At 44.2% G+C, this 26,093-nt stretch overlaps 1 long non-coding RNA gene across 2 annotated transcripts; it reads right to left on the bottom strand.

Annotated features, from left to right (window-relative positions):
* Window positions 1-976: 976 nt before the first annotated feature.
* LOC146203132 (uncharacterized) lies at window positions 977-11,145 on the bottom strand. Of its 2 annotated transcripts, none has more exons than XR_014703817.1 (4): window positions 10,006-11,145; window positions 8,114-8,348; window positions 5,106-5,284; window positions 977-1,149 (listed from the first exon to the last, which is right to left on the bottom strand). It is a non-coding gene; the product is annotated as an uncharacterized LOC146203132 (long non-coding RNA). The 2 variants fall into 2 exon arrangements; XR_014703816.1 differs by having other exon boundaries at window positions 8,233-8,348; window positions 10,006-10,292.
* Between the last annotated feature and the right edge of the window lie 14,948 nt (window positions 11,146-26,093).

Genomic DNA, 26,093 nt, shown 5'->3' on the forward strand with positions numbered 1-26,093 from the left:
CCTGGGGAATGGTGTCGGCTCCGCCCTCACCAGGAAACTCAATAGCGACCCCATTGAGGCTCTCTTAGGAAAAGCAAGGCTAATGTGCGGAAAGAACGAGATGCTAGACGCAAGGGCCGTAACAGCGGCACTTGACCACGTTGTCAAGACGGAAGTTTCATCTTGGAGCAAAATCAAGGCAGCTTTCGTCAATGCCGAAGAAATCATTTCTGCTTGGCCGCAATCAGTAACCGAAGAAATGAAGGAATTGTGGTGGCATCTCCTGTCATCCCATTACCCACTGTCACATATTCAGGTTTAGCTTACTTCGATGAATACATTGATAAGTTAATCAGTGACTTCGGGTGTGACGCTTGCACTATCTTGAAACTAGCTAAAGAAGCAGCCTCATGTACACTCTTCTACGAGGACAAGAATTATAGTCAACACCGCTTGTCCTTCGTTGAAGGACAAGGGGTGTTGACTATATTTTATTCCTCGTACATGATAAATCTTAGACGCTGATTATGGCATCTTTGTATAAACCAAAGGAGTGAAATGTCAGGACCTGCCGGTTGCATCTGACGCGGGCTGGACAAAGAGCGAGTGCGTTTCCTTTGCGCATGAACGGCTTTAGCAGAGGCACAGCAGTGGGGCGGTGGCGACCCCACCGAGGTGCGGCGGGAGGTCAAAACAGACCCCACTAGGTGAGGCCGTAAGAGAAGAGAAGCGCGCTCTCCCTCGAGACCGGCCTTGGTACAGCACACTGAATGGTGTGTCATCTTGTGTACCACATATAGTTACAGTTCATTGGTGAAGAAAATACAGAATGCTGGTAGTGCCCCTATTTTCCCTGATGGCTAAGGAGCCGATGCTGTATTTGCTAACCTGCTAAGTGATATACTGAGCATGCAAGCTTACAGCTTCTGTGCATCCAGGTAGCAGCAGAAATGGCTCACCTACTGAAGCACGCACTGAATAAGCAGCATATAGAAAGTCGAGCTCAGATTCCAGCTTTATTGGAATCATCGGCAACTGAGATTTTCCTGCGATGTCCTTGCCGGCTGGCCTCAATGAAGAAGCGCCGCAGATGTTGACGGCATGACTGAATTTGTACTTCATCAGGCACATCTGTTTTCGGATGTTTTGCTATGTACTGCATCAGACAATCTGAAAAAAAGAAAACACATGTATCTTTTCAATTCTCCTTCATCAGCCCATGCCATACACAAATAGATCTTGCATATGGCTATGCAAGTGGCAGTACACAAAAATAGCAAAATGAAACATGGCAGTTCCATTTTGACACAGCCCTGTAGCACTGTGCATGTTAGAACAGTGGTTTTCAGCCATTGGACCCCTTTAGATGGGGGGGAGACGTTTCGATAGCAGGTCACACAAATTTGAGTCAAGGCTATAACTTAGCCTCTAAAAGGCATGCACTTGATAAGCCACACCATGGCCTGCAGAGGAGATGGGGGAGAGGCAACATGCTGGCACCGGTGTGCATGCTGCTGAAAGAATTTGGCTCCTCGCAGCACTGCGCAGCTCACTTGGTAGATGCTTTGCATAGATGCCCAGCCAGCAGTGCAGCCCAAGTTTCGAGTTTCAAAAATGCCGGCGTCAACGAACCTGGTAAACTGTAAACACTCTCTCGCTTTCTACCTCTCGAACAAGCTCTCAATTTCTGTAGTCCTGAGTTTATTTCGCTTTGAGAAACTGCATTTTGCTTTCAACCTTCATGCTTAACATTTTAACCCACTGCAAAAAAAACCCACTGCAGTAATGTTTAACAGCCTCGGGAAGGAATAGCAGTTTACCAATAGGTAGCGAAGTACTAAAAGTAGCAAGAATATATATACTTAGGACAGGCAGTAAGAACAGATCTAGACAACGAAAGGAGAATAACGAAAAATATGATGGGATAGGGTAGATTTGGCAAGTACTCGCAGATAATGACTAGAGCTGAACCAGGATAATTCGAATTATGGTTCCATCAAACTTGTGGAATATCCCCTTGAAAACTCCATGCAAAAGTATAGGGAAGCTGCATCGTACATCGAACTCCAATTTCACTGGTCCTTCCCCAAAGACTATCGCACCACCCTCGGCAATTTGATGCGCAACGTTTTTCGAGCCACGCGCGGAAGGAATGAGAGAGAACAGTTTGACGACGGCTGATCTAGAACAGCGCCGCGGCCTTTCCCCAAAGAAGCGCGCCTTCAGCCCACCGCCGTGAAGTGTCACTCATGCGGTTAGCACTTTATATTTATTTCTGGGCCATAGCAGCCGCTTCTTGATGGATGGAAAAAGCAAGGTGCCCCTGTGCTGTCCGATATCAGTGCACATTAAAGAGCCCCAGGTGGTCGAAATTTCCTGAACCCGCCACTATGGTGTCTCTCATAGCCTTAGCCACTTTGGGACATTAAACCTAAAGAGCCAAACCAAACTTACATCTCGTGATATAACAGGTAGAAAATGCAGTGAACCATATTTTTTGCATAAGTATGTTTAATTGCTTAACTATTGTATTGGTCATAACTGAAGGCCAAAGGGTTGCTGAAATATAGTCACAAAACAGTTCACTTCTGCCTCTTTATTTGGTATTGTTCATTTCAAACATGCATTCCATGTTTGTTTTAATTTAACAGAACTTTCTATGTGCTTTTGTATACCATAGCTGAACAGTTTGCACACACGGGCAAGACAGCCAGCAGACATTAGGTGCCGCCCCTTGGTCAATGCAAGGTGTGTCATTACAACTCAGGCTGCTTCAGACCAAGTGGATCACCACCACTAGTCACATTAGACTATTGCAGCAGACACTCAAAATTATGCAAAGTTAAGGCTAGTGCACAGCCTACAAAATTCCATATCATGCACTAGGCAGAAGCTGATGTTCAAAAATACTGCATAGGGTCAAAAGGTGTACATTAACTTAGCCTGACAGTGGTGCAGCAGTCTATGTCAGAAACATCTTCACCTCAATCCACAATTTATTGTTGCTTGACAGAGAGAACATCTTTTTTTATAGTATATGGCTATGCAAGCTAAAGTAAGTAGGCTGGTTGGTTTATAAAAGAGCTGTGAAGAAGGGTCTAGGGCAAGTTGGAGTTTGCAAGCTGAGCCAATATTTTGACAAGAGAACTTCTCATCTGGGCAGTTCAATCATTACTGCAGGGTTTAAATGCACCTTTGCTTCTGTACAAAAGCCAGGTAGGGAAGAGGGAGGGCTAGAAAGAACTCTGAAAATCAAGTACCACCAGAATGTCATCCTTCTGAAGAGCACCAACGAATTCACTGCGCAAAAGGTAGCAGCAGTTACCTCGTTATTCATTCAAGCCAAAACTCATATCATCCAATCTTGCATGATGGCCCCCGTGAATTCGTACCGGGACGTAATTCACGAAACTGGGAAAGGTCTTTCGGAAACCGAACATTTATAAACTCTTCAACCGCGGCATGCGACGATCCTTTCCACTTGCATGATGAGAAAGACCAAGACAGTGCTAATAACGTTTGAAGGCACCCATGTACCTTGACAAATTCTGTTCTGCCATGTCTTGTACAGATGCAAGCTTGAAGCAGGGCGAGAAGTGAAAGAATATTTCCTTGGGTATCAATTTCTATGAGCCTGCAACCTGTGACAAGGTGACCTAAAACGAAAATAAAGAGTGGCAGCAGCAGGATAAGCTACAAGATAACCACCTGAAGCAGGTTGGATTATGACACCTGTTTCTTGAAAGGATACAGACAGGCATCGTAAAGAGATCTAACAAGATATATGGCCACAAGGGAATACTGAGCTTTCCAGAAGAGGGCAATAGAAAAAAAAAAGCAAATCAGAGTAGACTACACCTGCCTAGCGAGACATTATCTGAAGAAAAGGATTCAAGTGGAGCCAAAGCAGTGGTGACAAGGAAACGTGTTTAGAAAAACACTTGCAGCTTTGCTGTTGTCTGAAGAAGGGGGGGGGGGGGAGGTAGTGGATTTTACACATGCTGAGAATAAACTGTACAATTAATGCTTTATGGGGATGTTGTCCCTACTAACTATAGTGCAGAGGGAATGTATGTAAGGAATTCTAATTTTCCTTTCGAGATATTTGCACTACAGTAATCCCTCGTTATAACGATATCGTTTTATTCGAAATATCTTTCGGTCCCGACCAAAATGCATTCATTTTAAGCCGCATGACTCGAAGTGCACGAAGAGCTTGACCCGCTTACAGCGAAGTGGCGAGCGGAGGCATCGCCGAGCGGCAGCGATGCTTTTGCGCATACAGGCGCAACAGCATGAGGCAACAATCCCTGGAGATGTGTCATGCAATGGCAATGCCAATGCCTGTCGTTGCTGGTGGCGCACACCGCACGGAACGATGGGACTCGGGACTGCGCTACTACACTGCGATGCCGACTTCCATTGCAAGCAGTGACTTTCTCTTGCTCCTTTCGAAAATTAACAATATCTAGCCACACTATCTTTTTGTTTCCTTTACTACCCTACCAAGCTTTTACTGAATTGTCTCAATGCACTCATATGCACGCATCAGACGAAGGGAGCATCCGCAGGTCCTTCGCTCAAACCGGACTACGAAAACCTCCCCCCCCCCCCCCAAAAAAAAAAAGTCAGAAGTTGAGTACCCCTTAAACCTGCTTTAAATGCTGAGTCATTATCTACCTTGAATTATACCTTTTTCTGCTACTGCCACTTTTTATTTTCGTTTTCAGGTCACAGGGTTCACCGGTTCCAGGCTCATAAATTCATACCCCGAGGAAACATTCTCTCACTCCTTGCCTTGCTTCTTTCTTCTCCCTCCCTAACTTTCGTTCTTCTGAGGCAAAAGTGCATTTAAACCCTGCTAGTTATGATGGTGCTACCCAGACAAGGACAAGTCCCCTTGTCACAACACTGGCTCAGCTTGCGAACTGAGGCTTCTCCTCTACCCTTCTTCAGTGCTCTTTCATACTCTGAAGCCATCTTTCTCAAATTCAGCCTTGCTTGGTTCATGGGGTTTAAAGCACCAAAGTGGCTCATGCTAAGATGATCTAAGTACTAAGTACATATCCTAAAATACTGAAAATATATTCAGTATAATAGAATTTCTACTGGGAAAGTTCACTTACTTTTGAATATGTCGACTAAAATGGCATGGTGTGCTCCATGGTAGTTGAGCCTGCAATGTAGCAACAGGCTTCCGCAGTTAGGCTCTGGACAGCAGCTCTTTCACGCATCCAAGGTGTTCCAGCAATTTCCAGGACCAAATCGGTGTTGAGTGGCACAAGCAGCCCAGCCATAACCACACCTGCAGTTATAAAGGTGGCTCTCAGGCACATTGCAAGAATGATACAGAAAACTTAATAGCTTGAAAATGCCATGCACAGTGGGTTTGTATCAGCTTTTCTATAGGCATAGCTAATAATGTGCACTTACAATGCATACAGGAAGAACCCGAGATTATTCTGACAGAACAGTGCAGTAACCACAATAATAATACATCCTTTCTTTATGGCCATTCCATGTTGAATGCATCTGGATGCTTGACCCTCTCAATGTTTTTTTTATAATTTGCAGCATTTACTACAGTCAAAAGCCATTTCCTTATCTAGGGGTTAAAGATCCTATCATGTGATAGCCTTTTGAATTTTTCTGACTACTGTACGACTGTATTCATGGAAAACTCAGTGGCTATGCAGTGAAGGCTACACAAGAAAGGGAAAGAAATAGGCTTTTGCCCCCATACTGTCGGGACAGCAAAAAACCCGCACCATCCTTTCAACCTCCCCTCATCACCTCTCCCCTGAACAACCCACTGTCAGTGGCATGGAGACAAAGGCTGGACTCATTCCCTTTCTTGTGTAGCCTTCGCTGTCAAACACAAGAAAGTTGTCAGGGAGTTAAGTGTCCATAAAAATAATACAAACCTTTAAAATTTCTGAAAAAAAAAAAAAATGTATATGAGCTGTACTTCTATATTATGCATGAAGAACTTGTCACTGCAAAATCATTCATTATCGATTTAGTTTTTTTTTTTTTCAGTTCAAGGTGTCATCTTTAAGCTTTTAAAAACTCAGCTCGAAATATCTGAGTATTATGAAATCTTTAGCCAGAACATTTACTACTCCAGGATGATCTAGATCTGAGCTAGTTGTTTCATGTCAAAGTTGAAGCTATAGCCTAACAGAAAAAGACACAAGGAATACGAAAGTACATGAGGCTGACTAACAACTAATCTTTGTTCAAGGATGCACAAGAATATGAAAGCAAAAGGAAGAGGATAAAGAAGTGAAGGGCGTTAACACGAAAAATTCACTCAGTTGTCACAATGAAATAAATGAAGTCAATGCCGCAGGATAAGAGCAGAATATAAAGAAGAAAATGTATGAACATGGGTGCTGTAAAAGGCCAACCTGGAAGAGATTAAATCTAAAACCAATGCGTGAAGAAATGTGGCTAAACACAAGCGACGACAACAAAAAAAAAAGGGGGGGGGGGGGGGGAAGAGGTTGGGGCGGCTAGAAGCACAAACAAGAAAACCAACTTAGTCAAACACTAGGGCACTAAAAACTTGTAGGACTGTCCAAGACATTTCTGCTCTTCTTCAGTAGGTGCCACAGAGGCCATGCTAATAGTCATTAATTGCCACTGCTTCCAGCACGTTTTGAGTTACCTGGGTGCTCTTCCTAGCCAAGCAGGTCAGCTCGTGCACCAGTGGGCAGATCCTGTGGGCTTGCAATGCTTGCAGTGCTGAGATGTATGCCCCCCTAAGCGTTTTAATGTGCTCAAAGGTTAATAATATTGAAAAGGTGCCCAGGTGCGATATGCGTGGTTGTGAAGTGGTGTTGGCTTCAGGTTTCCCATCTAGTGTGGTAAAGTGTACGTAAAACAGATTGGTAGGTGCTATAATGAACGAGCAAAGAAGCACGCAAGGTATTCCAACAATGCTTCTCGGGAGGGGGGCATTTGTCTCAACACTGCAAGCATTGGGAGCCCACAACAAGAATGTGCAGTGAATGCAGGCAGCGCTGGAAGCGGTGGCAATTAATGACTACGGGGATCTTCATCAGCACTGTCTTGTGGCACTCGTCGAAAAGAAGAAATACCTCGGACAGTTGTACAAGTTTTTAGCACCCTAGTGCTTGACTAAGTTGGCTCTCATTGGTGTCTCCAGCCATCACCGTTCCACCGTTATCGCGGCGCTTGTGTTTCAGCCGCGTTTCCTCACATTGGTTTTAGCTTTTAATCTCACGCACGTCATTTTTTTGTGTTAATAATGCCCCACATTCCCTCTCCCTTTCACATTTATATTCGTCTGCACCCTGGAATAAGGATGAGTTGTTGGTCAACCTTGTGTCTTGTTGCCTTCCATGTGAGTGTGTTTTTCTGTTAGGCTATAGTTTCACCTTTGATATGTACTATTCGGGAAGAGACTATTTCCCCTCAGTTTCAATAAATAACTTACATGAAAAACACCAAACGTGCAAGCATTCTGTAGTGTACTGAGTATTCAGATGAAAATTACACACTAAGAAAATTACATGCGCACACAGAAAACACGAAGTTTGCTTAAATTTGACATGATGTGTGACTGCTCATGCACATTTCAGGTTTAGAATCAAAGCTCATGAAGTCATGAACCTGAGAATAAAGAAGTTTGGCCTCAAAAAGCTGAACTGTAGCCAGAATATGTATTTGTCATTCAACTTTATAAACACCATGAATCCACATTCGCTCCTCCTTTCCTAAACTTTGTTTCAAGCAGGAAAAAAAAAAGGGAGCACGAGCAGTCACACACAGCATGTAAGGTTGACTAGATAAGCAAACTGTAACATGTTCGGCTGCAGACACGAGCAAAATGCAGTTGCAGCGTTACAGCCTTGTCAAGAGTACACTCCCTCAGAAAGTCGAAAACAACTTGTATCAAACTGCACTCCAGCTGTCGTCAGCCACCACAAATATGCTGAGGCCTTGTCTCAGCTTCAGTGGCCAACACTTTGCAATGCCTGCGTCAGTTTAGGGCACGCTGTTGAGCATTCGGGTTAAGCATGCTGATGGCCCTAACAAAAGTAACATGAGTATGTCTATATTAATCCAGTAAACATACATGATGCAATTGAGGCTCACAATAACACACCTGTACAAATAACAATGACCCAGCAAAACAGCACTGTCAGGTCAGCTGGCACTGTACCATGTTACAGACTGGAGTAGTGATGTGCCCAGAAATGAAAGTAGCATCCATGCAGTGCAGACCTTGAATGGCTGGAAAGTGCAGCTTCCAGCATGAACCATGCCTGCAGTCTTTGTTACACAAAGATCCAGCTATGAAGCTTGGGAGACGGACTCCATCAGATGCCAAGTTTTAACACCTGCATGAAGATGTATGGTAAAATTGGTGCATTTTTTTGCCTTTATGTCAGATGAAATAAGACTAAACAAGGCAATAGCTGCACCTAAAGGTATATTTCATATGGCAATAAAGTTTTTCTAGTCCTGCAGCAATATCAGTATGGCAGAGAGACAACGTGCTGGGTCGATAAAGAAAATTAACCTCAAGCAAGATAGTTAAACGCATTAGTACTGGCTCCCTACAAGGAAATTCAAATTTCACATTCACACAGAGGTTATTACAAGACATTTTCAGGCTGCTGCGTGGCGTACTACTAATGTGCCGCATGGCCTTAAACTTGTTTCCCCGCATTAAACTCTGAACTGTAAATTTTTTCTTTTGTATCCCTGTATGTGCCAGAGCACTGAACGAAGGTTGAGAGGATGCCTCAGTTTGCAAGTCGAGCCACAGTTCTATAAAGAGGACTTGTCTTCATTTGGGCAGCTAGACGAAGACAAATCCACTTGTCGAAACGTTGGCTTGGGTTAAGATCTGAGGCTCCCCTTCTACCCCTGTTCAGTGATCTTTTAAACTGTGCAGCCACCCTGTATGTGCCAGGCATTTGTCGAGACCTTACCGCAGTTGCTTAAGTAGTTTTCTACGCTCTAAATGCCACTTTCTTGAGATTAGCAAAATCTAATAGTTTGTTAACTGGAACCAGCACACTACACTAATGTTAGTTTGGCACAGTCTTAAAATAAATTAATCTCCAAAGGTGAATGCATAATTAAATTTTGTGCCATTTGGTTCAGGCCTTTGTCATAATCCTTTTTCTCACCTACCGTTATTTTCTACGTATAATGCCTCGTGTAAACCTGCCCATAGCCCAGAATTCCATGTTTCAGTGTTTGCAAATAAATATATACGTAGTGTAGCAACAAATCATTACCACGAGAGTGCACCCGTCAGTTTATAGTACACAGCCACGTGCCAATGCTAAGGTGCATACTATGAATGAAATTACTACGATTATTAGGATAATTTTTCCAATTATAAACATACGAATTCTGAAATATGTTAGCAGTAAATAAAACACAAAGTTCTGGTAACCGCGGTTACCAAGTGCCAGCTGGTGCCAGCTGCAATTGTATTGAAAACCTACCGCTTTCATAAAATCATTGCGGAGGTAGCCGACTCACCATTCCTTCAAAATAAAGAAAATGAGTTCACGTCCTGACAAAATATTTCGTCCTCACCTTATATCGAGTCGAATTTAGCACGCTGCTTCTCAGTACGAGCCCTCACAAGCCGCCGAGTTGTACGCGTTTGGGGCTTATATGTGGCTATCGTCAACGCGGTGTTCAGAATCGCTCACTGGGGGTCTTTCAAGAAGCCCGAAGCAACAACTCATGTTCCTGCATAAATAGATACGCGCTGTAAACTAGCTGTGGCCCTCTCCGTTTTTATTCTTCATACGCTGTCAAAATCAATCCCTGCTCATTCAATGTAGCCCACAACGGTCGCTCGAGAAATTGCACGTGCATTTCACTCCGCGACGCGCGATCCAAAGTCTGTAATTTCCACATTTGTACAATGCGCTGTGTCAGATTCGCTCTTTCATTTTTGCGTCCAGTACCCTAGAGCCCAGCAAGAATGGAATGCGAGCGGAAAATCAAACCAACGGGCAAAATACTCACCGGCTTTGCTAGTGACGACAGCACCGCGCTCGTCCTTACGTCGTTACTTTGCTCCGAAGACGCTGGACGTGCGCCCGGGAAAAGTGGCCATCTTCAGATTCAACCGTACATCTTACAAGCATACAAGCTTACGAGCAGTGTATTTCCAAACAGCAAAGCTGTATCGCGGCTGCCGCGGCCGTTGCGCCCACCTACGTCGCAAGCCCATTTTTCGACCACATTTTTCGTGACCGGTTCGCCAAGTGGCCGTTAAGTGTCTCTTACTCACTCATCTTTTTTTATTTATTAACTTCTCCAATGGCTTACTATTTATAATATTACGCCTTTTCGACACCACTCAATATTTTAACATTATTTAAAAGCTAATGGGTTCAAAATTAGAAACAATTACTATTTCTCACTCTGTTTCTTTTATTTTAGTGTATGGTATGCAGCGCTAACCGACAGCGGTAAAATTATGAACTAAACTGCAAGCTACAGACGGCGCGCTTTGAGAGGGATAATCTTGTTACGGTGGGTTTGGCAATCCCCGGTCAGCTGATTTTTGATCGCACCCGTATAAAATGTGTAAACGTTTGTGATACTCTGAGTGCAACGTCGCAAGTGACAACTGAAGCAACCTGCCTTGCCGTCGGAACACCAAGAAGCTTCATGGCGTGTGACAAGCTGTGTACGTGCGCGTGTGCATGTCGTGTCAAATGAGGCTATAGTCGTGTAGTACGATCAGCCTCAAGCATGCCACGCTAGCCACGCGAAAAGCATCTGTGTTTGTAGATAATCCGTGTTTCAGCGCGCGAGCGCACGTTTCGTACGATCGGCCACAAGCGTGCCATTCATTAATAAGCCGATGCGAGGAACCCCCGTGTTTGTAAATAAATAAGCCGTGTTTCTACGTGCCTGTGTGCGTGTCGTGTACGATGGGCCAAGTGCGTCACTCATCCATAAAACGAAGCGAGAAACGCCTGTGTTTGTAGATTGGCACGCAGCAATTGTATGTGGGGAGGGCACAGTGAAGCGGAAACAGCCATTTCGAAGCTTTCCTCGAGTGGCTGTCTCGTCTGGAAGAAAGTGCATGAAGCTGTGTTCGGAATTTGGGCTTGGAGCGGCGAAGATCGCACCTACTGTTTAGAAAAAAATTAAAAAAAAACCCATTGGTACGTTTGAAATTTTGTATTCGCTGCCGGGAGGCAGTGTACGTAATTATTTATAGCTACATATCTTATTGACGTAGAATTACTTCACGGAAGTGGTTACTTGAAGGCGGAAAAAAAAAAAAGTTCAGCATCAAAACGATTCCTTTGTAGCTTCACTGGTTTGTAATGTTCGTGTATTCAACTCTGTGCCCAGGGCAACAGCAGCAAGTGTGCATGGTGGGCAATGAAGATCAAAACTGCTGACCGTTTAGGCCACACTTGTGTGGGTCCAAGTTGGAAATTGAGCCTTAAGCGCTTACTAAAATCTGAAACATTGTGAAAGCTGTTTTGCATGGTTGCGATCATACTTGACAAGTCTGGCAATCCACTACCTGCCTGCTGGCAACTTTTGGGAAAAAAAAAAAAAAAACAGTGCATCGTGAGAGTATCATTGGAAAACTAAGTTATGCCAAACAACTGACAGCTGCTAATAGTATTAACCACTTGTAGTTACCCAAGCTTACCGATTTCACGATGTTTGCAAAAGTGGAGCTATCCATTAACTTGCGATGCAGGATGAATAAGCAAGCACTTGGTTATGAATGCAAGAAGAAATTTTGAAACTGTTTCGAAACTGTAGTGTGCCATTAGTTCATTCATTGATCTTATGCTTTCTTAAACAATTCCCACTTGCACTGTTTCTCCTATTCCTTGAAGTTCAGTTTAGAAAAAAATTGTCAGCTTGTTACCGCAAGTATGTCATTAGGTTGGCTTGACCTTCATAATAACACATTAATGTCTGCTTTTAAATTACCTCGTAATTCTGCTATACAGGTAGGTGATGCCTCTAGGGTGTTGAAATCACAAATCTGTGCCCCTAACTTGAAATATGGCCTGATCAAACTCAATCATTTCACATGCCGGTTGACCCTTTTCTTTGCTTCACAGTCACTATATAATTATTATTATTACTATATTATTAGGACGCTATATTATTTGCATAGTCGTGCTGTTCGCACTACCGAGGCAAGAGCAGAAAGTCTACTTCATAGAAGTGAACTGTGGGGCTGCAATTATGCTAACAAAGTAAACGACAGGACAACAAAAATATAATGAACACAGGTTGCCAAGCTCACCTTTGTTTTTTAACCTCCTTTGCTCTATATGATTACTATGGTCAGTGATGTGTGCAGTATAAAGTGAAAGTTTGTACAATTCCCAGATACAAGGCATGATTGCAGGGTTTCGAACAGAAATGAGAGTTCCTCTTTGCTGCGCTTAGCTCTCTCTGTATTCAGAAAACAACTTGACTGCATTGTTTGCTGTCTTTTCGACAGAGGCACTATTGATTGCAATTCAAGTTATCCAGCGAGATTGTTTGATTAGCTTTTAGGCACATATTTTAATTCAGCATATGGCTGCATTCTCACTCTTATTCTGTTTAGATTATAGATGAGAATGAGTCGGTGGCGGAGGGCTATATGGGTGCTGTAATGCTTTCAACAAACGTCGAGTACAACCGCATGCATCTGCCTTTTGTCCTGTGCCTTATCTTGGTACGGTGAAATGCAGGAAATGTAATTCACCACAAGTTATAAAGCACTATTAGTTATTTCTGATGGAATTCTTGAGACGGTATTTTCTCGATAGTTGGTCGTCATCTTGTGAAGCAAAAAAAAAAACAGGCCATAGCACAATTTTTGAGCTTGGCTGTGCTCACTTTGTCTTTGTGTTCTTTTCTGTGTCCTGTTTTTTAGCTCTGCTTCTTATGATGGTGCATAGTTATTTCATTATACTTAGAATTATCGCATTTTTTAATATATTTATTGACCTGATGTTGATCTGCTAATTGTAATTTTTTGCAAAAAGCACTTGGGTTCTATGCAGTTTAGAGGGCTTAGGTAATGCATTACAGATTTGTTGAATCAATATTTTAATGTTCAGCTGCAGCCATGATGAAACCTTTGATCCAAACAGCCAGAACACATCTGGCTGATTGTTAGTATTATGCATAGCACATATGACATCGATGTATATGAAAGCTTTACAAGTGTGAAAGTATTTCAGGTTCCTCCTTTCCAAGTTGCATTTTGCCTTCATGGTTAGTCTTTTTCTTGTAGACATTTTATTCTTTCAGTAACTCTTAGAGAGCTGACAGTAGTCGTAAAACATCACTGAAGGAACAGAAATGAGTTCTGCTATTTCCTTAAATTGACATCATTTCATTAGGTAATGTCAGTGGAGCTCTGGAATGAAGACCCCACTCATAGGCTGAAGCAATTCCTTGTGTTTTTCCACCTCCTCCTTATAGCTGCGTTTATTTTTGATGTTCAGGAAACTGTGACATGGTCGCTTATCATACTTGTTCTGATAACATTGCTTAGGACACTTATATATGGGTAAGCAAAGATGTTCCAGCAATAAAATTTTGTGTGGGATGAGTTCTTCAGTACCTCCAAGAATTTCTTTGGCATGATTTTTATTAGTGTAGTGGCCATGATGCATCCACTTTTCACCAGTCATACTTAATCAGACAGTTTTGAGTTAGCTTACAAACAGTACTTTCTATTTGTTTTGTATCTGTGAAGTGTTAAATTGCAGACAAAGCAAAATTAGATGTGTGCACCTCTCACTTTTCAAAATTATTGAACAACTTGTATAATTATAAACTGGCAAAAACTATACAGTGTGCCCCAAGGATAAATTGCTGTGGTAAGCTTCTCACCATGAGCATCAGCATTTATTGTAGTCTGAATAGTATAAGATTGAAAACGCATTTGTTTTCCTCAATGTCTTCATATATACCTTGTGAACATGAAAATAGCGTTCAGCATTTTATGCTGCCTGCCATAATGCTTACTGAATAAACCATATTTCGACCTCTAATGCTCGTTGCCAACTCTGCAAGAAAACAACCTTTCAAAAGTGATTCTGGCTTACATATTTTCAGCGGCCTAGCATTCTTTGAGAAATACTTGTTTCTGACAACAACCATCCTCACTCAGCCCTATGACATCCCATTTCATACCCTCTAGTTCCTCTAACAGCACTGCTAAACTAGCATCACTAGCTAAGGTTCTAGCGTTAAACGTTGTCAGGGTCAGTTTCCAATGGCGGCCTGTCCAGTAGTATTGCATCGTACCTGTACTCACCTATGGGGCTGAAACGTGGAGGCTAACCAAAAGGGTTCTACTTAAGTTGAGGACAACTCAGAGGGCTATGGAACGAAAAATGGTAGGGGTAACATTAAGAAATAGGAAGCGTGCAGAGTGGGTCAGAAAAATAACTCAAGTTACTGACATTCTAGTAGAAACTAAGAAGAAATGGGCATGGGCAGGACATGTAGTGCGAAGAGAGGATAACCGATGGTCAGTCAGGGTAACAAACTGGATTCCAAGGGAAGGAAAGTGTAGCAGGGGGCAGCAGAAAGGGTGGGGGAGGTTAAGAAGTTCGCAGGGGTCAAGTGGATACAGCTAGCACAGAACCGGGTTATAACATTAGAGAAATATGGAAGAGACCTTCGCCCTGCAGTGGGTATAGTCAGGCTGATAATGATGATGATGATAACTATTCCTGTTCTGAAAACCCAAAACATATTTTTCTTTTTAACTATACTCGTATACATACCTCTTTTAAAGCGGGTAAGTAGAACTACATGCTACAGTGTCATTGCCTTGTTTGAAGACAGCATAAAGCTGCTTTGAACAATGCTGTTACTGTTCACATACTCAGCATATGGCTTGGTGGATTTTTTTGCTTTCATATATCATATGCCAACCATTATTTATCTTTGGGATATTACACTGGGCGTTACGAAGTTTCTTGGGACAGGCTTATTTCCTTACTTTTTCTTTTATCAGCTCATATGGCACATGCATCAGCAATCTCGTTGCAGCTAATCCCAAAATGTATCCTATGGCTACAAAAGATTTTATGTGGCTGTTGCATCATTTAAAATGTCCCTATGGAAAGTGTTACAGGGTTTTGCTGGAATGTAGTGCTCAAATTAAGTGCACTCTCAGAGAGCCTCTGTATGAATTGTACTGCTTTTGAGACTTCTGATGAGGGTCAGCATAACATTCACAAGGAGAAAGAGAATGACAGTACATGCAGTGTTGTTTTTCCTAATTCCATATTATGTGCCACTTCCACTTATATGCAGCTAGCTCAAGCATATGGAGCTTGTTTCACAATGTGGAAACGCCACTACAGCACATACATTTGATCCTCTGCACTTGGAGCTATTGCTAAGGCCCGCGATTCTGCACATTGTGCCATAGTGTATATATCTTTATTTTTCCTCTTTTCTCCCTATCGCTCACCTCTTTGATTTCGTCTTCTGCTTCCTCACTACCCATTTATTTCTGCCGTCCCAATTCAGGTGCTTCAGATATCAGATAGCAGATACCGGGGCTGACAAACACCTTTTCCTTCCTTTCGGATATATAATAAACTAATTACATACTACTGCTACTGCACATGTGCTAGAAAATTGCTTTTCCAGCCGTAATAGGTACCTCTGACAAAATTTGCATTGCATTCATTTTCATAGCAGAGGCTGACTACTGTTCTCCCTGGAAGCGAATGTCATGTCTGTATACATGAGCAAGGCGCAAGCTGAGTAGCTGGGCTTTCATTTTTCTTTCGATCGCCACCACATCGCGGTGCTGCAGCGTAGCTTGCGAGATGCGAAATTGCGTGGAATTTGTGCAACGCGTACACATGAAACCTGCGGCAACGGCTGCGTGAGCGAAGGCTCTTCGGCTTACTTTCACCCGAGCTGTATTAAACTCTATATAAGAGATTTTGCGAGAAAACAAAGCTGTGTGCTGGGGCTTCGCCATGTTTTCCCCAGTTTACAAGCGAAGCTTACCTGAAACGGATATTTCATGTTTCTGATTTTCCACGGCCGTGTAGCTTCGCTCACAGCGTGCATAGACATCGCGGCGGCGGCGGCGGCATACGTTGACTTAGCTATGACGTATAATCTTTTATAAGTGAAGTTATTTGTTCTCTTTGAAGATAAAAACGTCTTCCGAGGCCAGTCCTCGCGGATGAACGGTCGTTGAATGCGGCCGGCACGCGATTATACAAGCACGCTGTACACGGCGATGTGCGAATCGTATAGGCACTGCCGCTGTCGTTTGCGTGGCTGCACACCCGCCACGCACAACCGGCCAATGCAGACATCAACCTGCTTAGTTTGTGGGAAGGCAGATGAGGCGTGAAAAACCAGTGAGCTCCTCGTCGCGATCGCGGCTTCCGATGTAGCATCCGACTACATTCGAATATAGCCTGCACGCTCGCTTGCGGGGAATAAGGCGAGCAGCATAACTGGTATATTTGTCGAATGTACGTGGCTTTAGGACATTCTACTACGTGCACTTTAATGCTCAAGAATCGACTCGATACGTCGGACATACCTATATACTTCGTTCTACCACACCGCCATATGGTGCGCTATGCACGAGATGAGCCAGCCAAGTTGGCCGCCATTCTTCATTACCGCCCACCTTGACCACCTTGACACCAAGGCTGCCCCACGATGGCCCCACCGTAGGGAACCATAACCACCGTATCCACCACAGAAGCAAGATCACACACCATGCACACCTTTTGCTACCATCGCCAGTATGGCGCCACGAATTCAGTCGGGTTTTTGGTGGTTAGGGTGGAAAATGGTGGCCATGGTTATTTTTCGGTGGTCATGATGTGGGCAGTATGGTGGTCGAGATTGACCACCATAAAGCATGCCCATCATGGACACGAAAAAAACACCATGGCCACCGTTTTTCCACTCTAAATACCATAAACCCACCACAAAACGATGGTGGTTTTATGGTAATCTACGGTGGGATTTTCGATAGGGATGGACAATAAAAAACAGTTGCCACTTGATTCCCATGGCATTAGGTATTTGCAAGTGAATATAACCACAATGATATGTCATTAGAGTCGGACTAAGCTATGTTAATATGCCTTCACAGTTTATGGCGCGCACGAATGGCAGGTTATCACTGCGATTCAGATGCACGTCCGGCACGTATGTATTTCCGCGAAAGCGTGCAGCGATGGCTAGATATGCTTGAATTGCAAACATGTGCTCCTGAGCCGCTGTCAAGGCTATGACGACCTTTGACGGTACTCAAGGAATTTTAGCATAATAATGCCTGCCCTCAGTGGGTGTTAGGCAATCCGAGCAAGAACTGTGTACATATATTTTTCTTTGTTCTTGCTGTGTTGAGTTCTCCTGCTTTGCTTCTGTGTGAAAATCAGGCAATAAAGAAAAAAAAACTTTAAAAACCCTGCGGTGTGGTGTGAATGACGCACACAAGCTGTCTACCCCTGGATCTTTACGTTCAATGCTAGGAAAGCACAGTAACAATTTCCCTTTTTTTTATGGAGATACAGGCGACAGAGCTGGTTTTAGCAACTCGTCCAAAGTCCCCGAAGACTAGTTCGGACAACTCGCAATGCGTTCTTCATTTTCGCTATCATTTACTGGCAAGAACAGACAGAGCCCCATGCACTATATTTCTATGGTCCGTGCACGAGAGCCTTTGAGGCTACCCTTTGCGCGGAGAGCATAGTACTAATACAGCACTGCAAGTTATGGAATACCCATTGCCCTTGCTGAATACGCAAGGGCAATGAAGTCGCAGCGCCAGCCGTTCATTTTTACATTACTGAAGCTAAAAATCTTCATTCCCCACTTCCTCCCCTTCTTCGCGTCTTGTAAACGGCACAGTCCACAGGTGGCTCATTTCACATGCCCCCACAGCTTCGGCCAAAACGAACAGATACACACCAGCAGCGCATCATATAAAGGCTCCACGCATCATGGTCGAGTTCGGATATCGGCATTCAGAAAAAATAAAAGAACACATAATAAATTTTGACATGTTTTGCAGCTGTGGCAGGAGCATTCAGAATTCAGTATCGTCGTTTGCCGCATTGCGGGCTGTGGGGCTCCAACGCCCCTTTCAGTCTTTTAAACTACGCACGCTCTGCCTTGTTTCTTGCACCGCCGGGTCGCATCGCCCTATCCTCCCCGCAGTCTGCTTTTTCTTTCTTTTTTTCTCCGCTTTGAAGCGCTGTTTTTCTTTCTGTTGTAACGATAGCATCGCGCTGTCGCGAGCCTCGACGGGATGCGCTCTTCCGCATCTGTGTCTGTTGCTGTACCTTTGCTTAAAGCTTTTGTTAATTTGGAATAAACAGACACTTGTATGCAGATTATGCAAGTGTCACTCATCTTGCGTGACCACTGCTCGCTGACCTGTTTAATACAAAGCGAGGCCTCAGAGACTCTGTTGAGCCGCTGAAGTCGTTACTACAGAGCCCACGATGCACTTGTCCTTTAGTAATCAGTGGCGAAAAGTGGCATAGCCTACCAAGATGGACTACGAGAGAAAGTGAGGAAAAGAGAAAGGGGAGTGCTTTCTGTTCGCATATTACTTCAGTGCGTAAAGAACAATTCCTTGCCGCGATTGGACTAGCGACCATTGAGAGGTACACAAAAGTAAATCTCTCACACAATAAAACCCCGCCTTGCCCGGGTGAGAATCGAACTCACAACTTTCAGTGTGGGCAATAAAAAAGAAATTAAAAGAAAATAACGCTGCTTAGTCCGCACCGCCAAAAGCACAACGGGATTAAACCAATACAAATGAAAGATTGGAAAAAACGCAAATTTTGCATTGCGGGAAAGAAAAAAAAATAAAAAAAAAGAAAGAAAAAAGGGGGGGTATGTAAAAGCTGTTAACAGAGGGGGGGGGGGGGGGGAGCTTCTCAGAGGACTTATTTTAGAAGTGAGCCTAATTATTCGGCTAACGATTATCTAGCTCCTAGGATAGAAAGTACTAGATTACAATGCTTGGTTCTTGGTGACAATGGTGAGACTGACGGGCTGCTGACGACCGTAGTGTAATCTTTCTAGCCCTTTTGAAAACATCCTTCCCTTCCCCTCTTCAGTGTAATTAACGGTACACAGGCAGTGGCAACATACTTTAAGCAAGGCCTTGTACAGGTGCTTTTGCGTTACAGTACTTGGGTATTCCAATCAGAATCGCACATTTAAAGTGTTAAAAGAAACCACAGCCTCTCACACACACACACACACACACACACACACACACACACACACACACACACACACACACACACACACACACACACACACACACACACACACACACACACACACACACACACACACACACACACACACACACACACACACACACACACACACACACACACACACACACACACACACACACACGCACGCACGCACGCACGCACACGCACACGCACACGCACACACACACACACACACACACACACTCACACACAAAGAGAACAGTCGGTTTTCTCCCCATTTGATGTTTCTGGATAACAACAAAAATTTGGGTAAGTCATTATACAGTCCAACTTGGAAAACCATACGGAGAAAAGGGTCGCTTTCACTACGTAACAACATAAACCTGGACTGTACTTGTCGTAAAAATAAATGGGCGAAACCAAGTGATCTGCCTTTCTCGGGGCGCAACACATTTGTACGACGCGTTTTCTCACAAACCGAACCCCAGACAAAAAACCGCTAGCAATTTGTGAATTGTCCGCACGCAAACCCTCGTCATGGATAGCGTCTGTAATACATACCAGACTTTCACAACTATGAACAAACTGCATGTATACAGTTCGTGGGGTTTTAATAGGGGTATAAATGCGTTTTCCCCGCTTAGTCGCGGCTGACAGTCCGAACTGCCGACCCCATCCAGTGATCGCGTGCGCTGCCGAGCGTACGCCGACCACTGTGAGCCGTGCTCTTGGGAACAAAGGAACAACGCGTGCTGACAAGCAACGGGCATTTATTGCTGCAATAACAACGCCAGCTAGCCATAACACACGATAATGAATCTAGGTCGTGCGACTTACTAGCAAAGTTACGGGTGAACATTCGCCCACGCTAGGGCAGAGGATAAACTCTGAGGCCGGACTGGATGGACAAGCGGGAAAAATTCCGTGAAGCTTCACCTCGCCGGCGACTGCGCAGTGCCCCAAGGAAGGTCCGCTCGCATTGAGTTCCCCATACGCAAGGCCTGGCTGTCCTGCGTGCGCAGTGAGGGTGGTGCTTGTGCTACCGCAAAGCTGGCGCCATCTAGTGATAGCTAACACTAACTATCCAAGCAATGCTGTAACTGTGGCCAGTTGATTTTAAAGCGCAGCTCTCTGGCGCCCGTTCCTGGGTTTCGCGACGGCGTCGGCGTCGGCCGCGTCGGCCTCGTAACCAATTCCGCCCCCCTTTCAGCCTCCTAGTTCGAGCCGGCCCTTCGGCAAACGGAGCCTCGCAGCAAGAGGGGGGGGGGGGGGGGGTACACTCAGTGGCGAACGAAGGAGGCAGGAGCGCGCTCAGCAACCGGAGAACACGAGGAAAGGAGGGGGGTGGGGGGGGGTGGGGGGGTCGCCGGAGGCAGCGCTAGCAGCGACTGACTGATGCCGCTGACGCCGCTAGCGAGTCAAGACAACTAAAAAGACAACTTGCTGCGTAAAACATCGTCGCCGACATGCACAAAGAGGAGGAGGGGTCCCCCCCCCTCTTCCTGCTTGGCGGCGAGGGTGCTATCCGGTGGCCGAAACGCCGGCTCGCTTCACTCGCTAGCGGCGTCAACGGCATCAGTCAGTCGCTGCTGTCTGTTCGTCGCGCAACGTTCCTATGGACCCACGCGCTTCCTCCCGCAACCTCCCAATAACTCAATTGCTCTCTTCATTTCTCCGACCACAAAGCTTCTTTCATGACAGCCAAGAACTGTTAAGTGGAGTTTTTCTTGAAGGAATACGTGTAAATAATTTTTAAAAAGTTGTCTAATTGTACATATGTCTTGCTTGAAATCTTTGCCTCAATCTATTGAAAAGGTGAAACAGCTGATTAGCTGAGCTCAAATTTCGCATTGGGAAGTAACGTAATCGTGGGCAATTTTTGTTTTCATCTTCAGGTAGGCGTGTTATACTTTGGCACAAGAACGAATTACAAAAAAACCAAGACGCACCCATGTCTCGATTCACGGACTCCTTCTTTCTAGCATTCAGCGAGTGGTAATGGCAAAACGAAGATTCTGAGGAACACGTTTCAGTAGCGCTGTAAAAAAAAAAAATTCCGCGAATAGCATGACAACTCCCACAAATTTACATGCACGTATTGACAAGACTGGTACGTGCGCGACACGTGTATGGTACGTGTCTTCTTTTTTTTTTTTAATTCGTCCTTGTGCCAAAGTATAGCGCGCCTATACCGGAAAATTACTATCCACGCTGACACCATCTTGTGATAGCTAGGGTGACTACCACGAAGGAAAGCTGATTTTAAAGGGAACGCTGGAAGATCATTCCCCATAAGTTGAACGCACAAACATCGATAAATCAAAGCGACCCCACTTCGTTGTTTTCGACTGCACACGTTCACATTCGTCCCTTCAGTAGTCTTTGTATCCTTGTAAGCGGTACTCCAAGGTACTTCGCAGGTGTCACAGTTGATCAAATATTTTCGAACAGGGAATGTGCGTTGCCCCAGACCCCATGCCAGAGGCCTAAACCATTGTCCCGGTTGACTTCGCTGAGCGCTTGCTTATAAAAGCGAGTAACATATTTTATTGCATCTGAAACGCTTTCTTTATCATGACTGGAAACGGATATGTCGTCAGCGAAGGACAATACATTTACTTTGTTTTCGTAAGTCTAAATCATCGGATCTTTTCATTCTATATCAGCTTTAAACAAAATGGCTCTATATATATGGTAAACGAAAGAGGAAAAAGAAGACATACTTGTCTAACCAACGATCTAATTGAAAGCCTTCTGTCACCTGCTTATCTACGATAATGCTGGTGAAACAATTTGAATAAGGCAATAAGCAATTTGAACTCCCCTTAATATGACTCCTCCCAAATTTACATGAGCCAGTATTCAAAAAAGAATTTCGTGGCTGACCCGGTCCGAAGCCTCCTCTTGGTCTAGTTGCAGCATGCAAACATAATCTTTAAGCGCGTCGCAGCATTCCGAAATGCTCCTAGCTACATGAATATTTGTATATATGTTTCGGCCTTTTTATTGCACATTTTTGATGTGGCCTTACAATATCTTTGGTTACCACTTTTTACTGTTTCGCTAGGACTGTTAATAAAATTTTGTAATCCATATTGGCAAGTGTTATCAGCCGGTGCAGCTTCACTGAGAGCAATTTGACGTGGTCGTCGCTCTTTGATACCAAAACCACGTGCGTCCTTCGAAATGAAGGTGGCGTTTTTTCCTAATCATATACTTCGCTCAAAACTGGATGCAATGCCTGTGCAACTTCACACTTAAAGGGTTTATAAAAAACTGCGCTTAATCCATCAGGACCTGGTGATTATTAGTGCTCAAGTCATAGGTCGCCTTTTCTATGTCTCGCGTGCTAATGGGTATACCCAAGTTTACCTTCTCACTGTCAACGAGCCTTGGCATCAGTGGCAAAAAGTCTTTTTCAAATCTTTCCTTCACTCGCCTTGCGTGGCCTAGCAAGGAGCGAAAATATTCAATGAACGTCCGTTGTATCACCCCCCTATGGCTTATGACCCCGTTGTCGGTATTCATCTTTTTTATTTCATAATTCATCATAATTCATCTGCCGAAAATAATATTTCTGCAGTTGTTCGAACGACCCCCTTTATACCTGCTTATATATCAGTAGCATCTAGGTGGTTTTTCAACTTGCCTGATTTCCTTTATATATTTCCCTGGCTGTGCATATTCTAAGCTCAACAAATCCTTCCCTTTGCTGAGTTGACCTCTGTACATAAGGATCCCGACCCCTGAATTGCATATATCTTAACCTCTTCTTTAAAATGCTCCCATGTCTCAAGTACTGTTTCGTGCTCCGGCGCAAACAACCTCTTTATGCTTCGCTGCACTGTGTCTACAAAACTTCCATCTTTAAGAAAATTGTCGTTAGGTTTCCATACATACCAGTTAAACCGCGTCTTACCCTCCTTGGATCCAAAGGTACGCATGCATTACCTGGCTGCGGTCACTACACGATGCAGACTTCACCATATAGGTGTTTCATAGGCGCAAGCTGAGTGGACACATAGGCTCTATCTAGCCTTGCATGAATCCCTCTGATAAGAGTATTAATAGCGGCACATCAGAAATAGACAACAGATTCGCAACGTCCTTGAGGTAACACTTTTGGACGGACTCGTTTATAAAAAGAGCAGTGCTTGCGCACACCGGCTGTCTTTTAACTCTGTCTTCTGGCGCACACATACGATTGAAATCTCGCCAAGAAAGATTACATTCAAGTCACAGTTCACACAGACCGCAATCCGCTCAAAAACTATTCGCGTTCCTGCTCTCTGTTCGGCGCATAGACACCAACAACGCTCCACTGTGAAGCACAAGAGGGGAAATCACAAACAATAAAGCGACCGCTTTGACAACACTTTCAGCGTTGATGTCAATTGAGTTGCGGAGGAGGACCGAGACGATTGATGACGGAAAGGAACGATCCAACTGTTGGCTGGCAGTTTACTCCAGACACAAAGAACAGGCTTTTGTTCCATAGGTTTCCCGAAAGCGCGCATCCTTTTGTGGGAGATAGCTATAAATCTGTCCAGCCGCAGCACCGGAAGTAATCTAGATTTCGAAATTCTATAAACTGTTATAAATATTACTTATGGCCAGCCGCGACACTCTAATCACAACAAGGTGCTATAATTAGAAAGTTAATTATTAAGAATTAGTTAAAGAACCAGCTAGTTTGTATTATTCTATACTGTTTTCTGATGCCCGTCAACACCGGTACAATTGTGCTGCAGAAGTCGCCTTCTTATCCTCCCAAAAAAGTATATTTCTTTAATTAATGTCCGACTTCCTCGAGACACCTAGTATAATGGAATGGTTGCAATGGATGCTTTATGCTGTAAAAATATGGGAATGGACTTGATCTTGCCTCGAACCGGGTTAGAGGGCAACGTCTCCGAAGCGCTCGTCTTTTGTTCTAGCCGCGCATTGTTTGTAGCCGAGTTTACGGCGTGCTTTCCTACTAGTTAGATTTATATACCTGCGCTTTTATAGTGTACTAGCAAAGATAACAATAAGGTGCTTAAAGTTCTTTCCTTAGGATAAAAAATTTGAGCGGGAAGTTCAAAGTGAATGAAAGAGGCGGCTTTAGCGAGCAATATTGGCATCGCGTTTTGTTATGAGTCATCTCCTCTTTTTCATTCCACTAAAAATCGGGGAAAAACTGTGTTTAGAACTATATATATATATATATATATATATATATATATATATATATATATATATATATATATATATATATATATATATATATATATATATATGGCATTCGTAATTAAATCAAATGTTTAAGATATCGCTCACAAAATCACTGTTTTTCGAGCCAGAACTCGAAACGGGGAAGTAATTACTGAGAGCCGGAAATACGATAGACAGAGGTAGAGGCACAATTGTACCTTCGGGCGCTGTAGTTGTTACATTTTGATGGTTTCATACTGCTTGTATAAACACTAAGCGAGTTCACAGGCGTTATTTTCAGTATTGTGAGGGACGCGAAAGCTAATCCAAAGTATTTACATCACTGCCAACGAACGCCGACAGTCAGTACGGACTACAGTTGATTTAACCATATGTTTTCCATACTTCAGAAGCGCATGAGATGCGTGCGTTAGTGCAACCTGAACGCATTCGTGCGTCCGACGGCTACACAGCATCTCGGCGTGGTAATCGCGGCGTAAATTATAAAACCTTCCCCACTGTAACAAACCTAGGGCCTCAAAGCCACGTTAGAGACTCCAGCTTTTCGCTTCACGCCGTCCGAAATCCGTTCACCCACAATGCATGGGCCCAGCTTGGGGACAAATCTCAATCGCCCTTACCTACTTCATGCATTAAGTCGCCTAACTCCGTGACACTCCCTCAGGTGCACGCGTCATGTGCTGCACAGCTTTTACAACGCTTGTAACAGCAAAACGCTTTTTCCTAAAAAGCATAAAAACCTCGCTACAATTACTTTCAGGACTCACCGGCCACATCCATGGTAAAATAAATGTCAAATATCGCTGCAGTTCCCTTTTAAGTGGTGCTGCCTCCGAGGATTATGCATACCATTAAAGTTAAGGGTGGCGGTTTAAATGCTGCGGCGCTCTCCAATGTTGGTACCTGTCTTACCAAACACCATACTTCGAAATGGGCTTGCCCAGCCGCATATCGGCGGCCTGTTCACCAGGCATTGCCCTCCATTTTACATTTTGCTTTTTGATGGCCTCCCCACCGAATGCCTTCTGCTCGTCACCGCCAAAACAGATGCCCTCACCAGCACGGCGCTTCAAAGGAAGACTGTTGTCCACGACCTCTGCTAACACCATCGTTCGCAGCCACGCTGACAGCCGACATGTCATCGAGAGCACTTGTGGCGCACAGAGGACAGTTCTGCAGACCAGCGACGAATGCACATCACCTGCATGGTAAGCTGGACGCACATCGCCACTTCACTAACTCCACAGGAGGAATCTCCAGCTCTCGCTTGGTAGCAAACAGATCCTGTGAAACAAGCACAGGATTCTGAGCAGTACGCTTACCTGGGCTTGGCTCCGGAGGTTCTGGCTCCAGAGACGCGCATTGCAGGTGGTTAGTATTTACAGGTCTCCTGATGCTGTCATTTGGCGTTAAAAAAAACATCGAGCCTGCTTCTTTTAGGAGTTATGGCAGTCCGCCAGCTACGTCTGCATTCAACACACGATGCGTTCTGATATCCCCTCATCATAACGTGCCCAGTGACCATTATATGTAACCGGTCAGCAGAGCTCATAACCGAGTTGTCTGCTCTATGTCCAAAGCGCCACCACTTGGTGCAACGAGGTGCGCAAGATTGCCGACGTACTGTACATGCAGAGCTCA

The sequence above is a fragment of the Amblyomma maculatum genome, chromosome 1 (genome assembly GCF_055883805.1).
Source record: "Amblyomma maculatum isolate TAMU_Amacu chromosome 1, ASM5588380v1, whole genome shotgun sequence".
Classification (NCBI taxonomy): Eukaryota; Metazoa; Arthropoda; class Arachnida; order Ixodida; family Ixodidae; genus Amblyomma; species Amblyomma maculatum.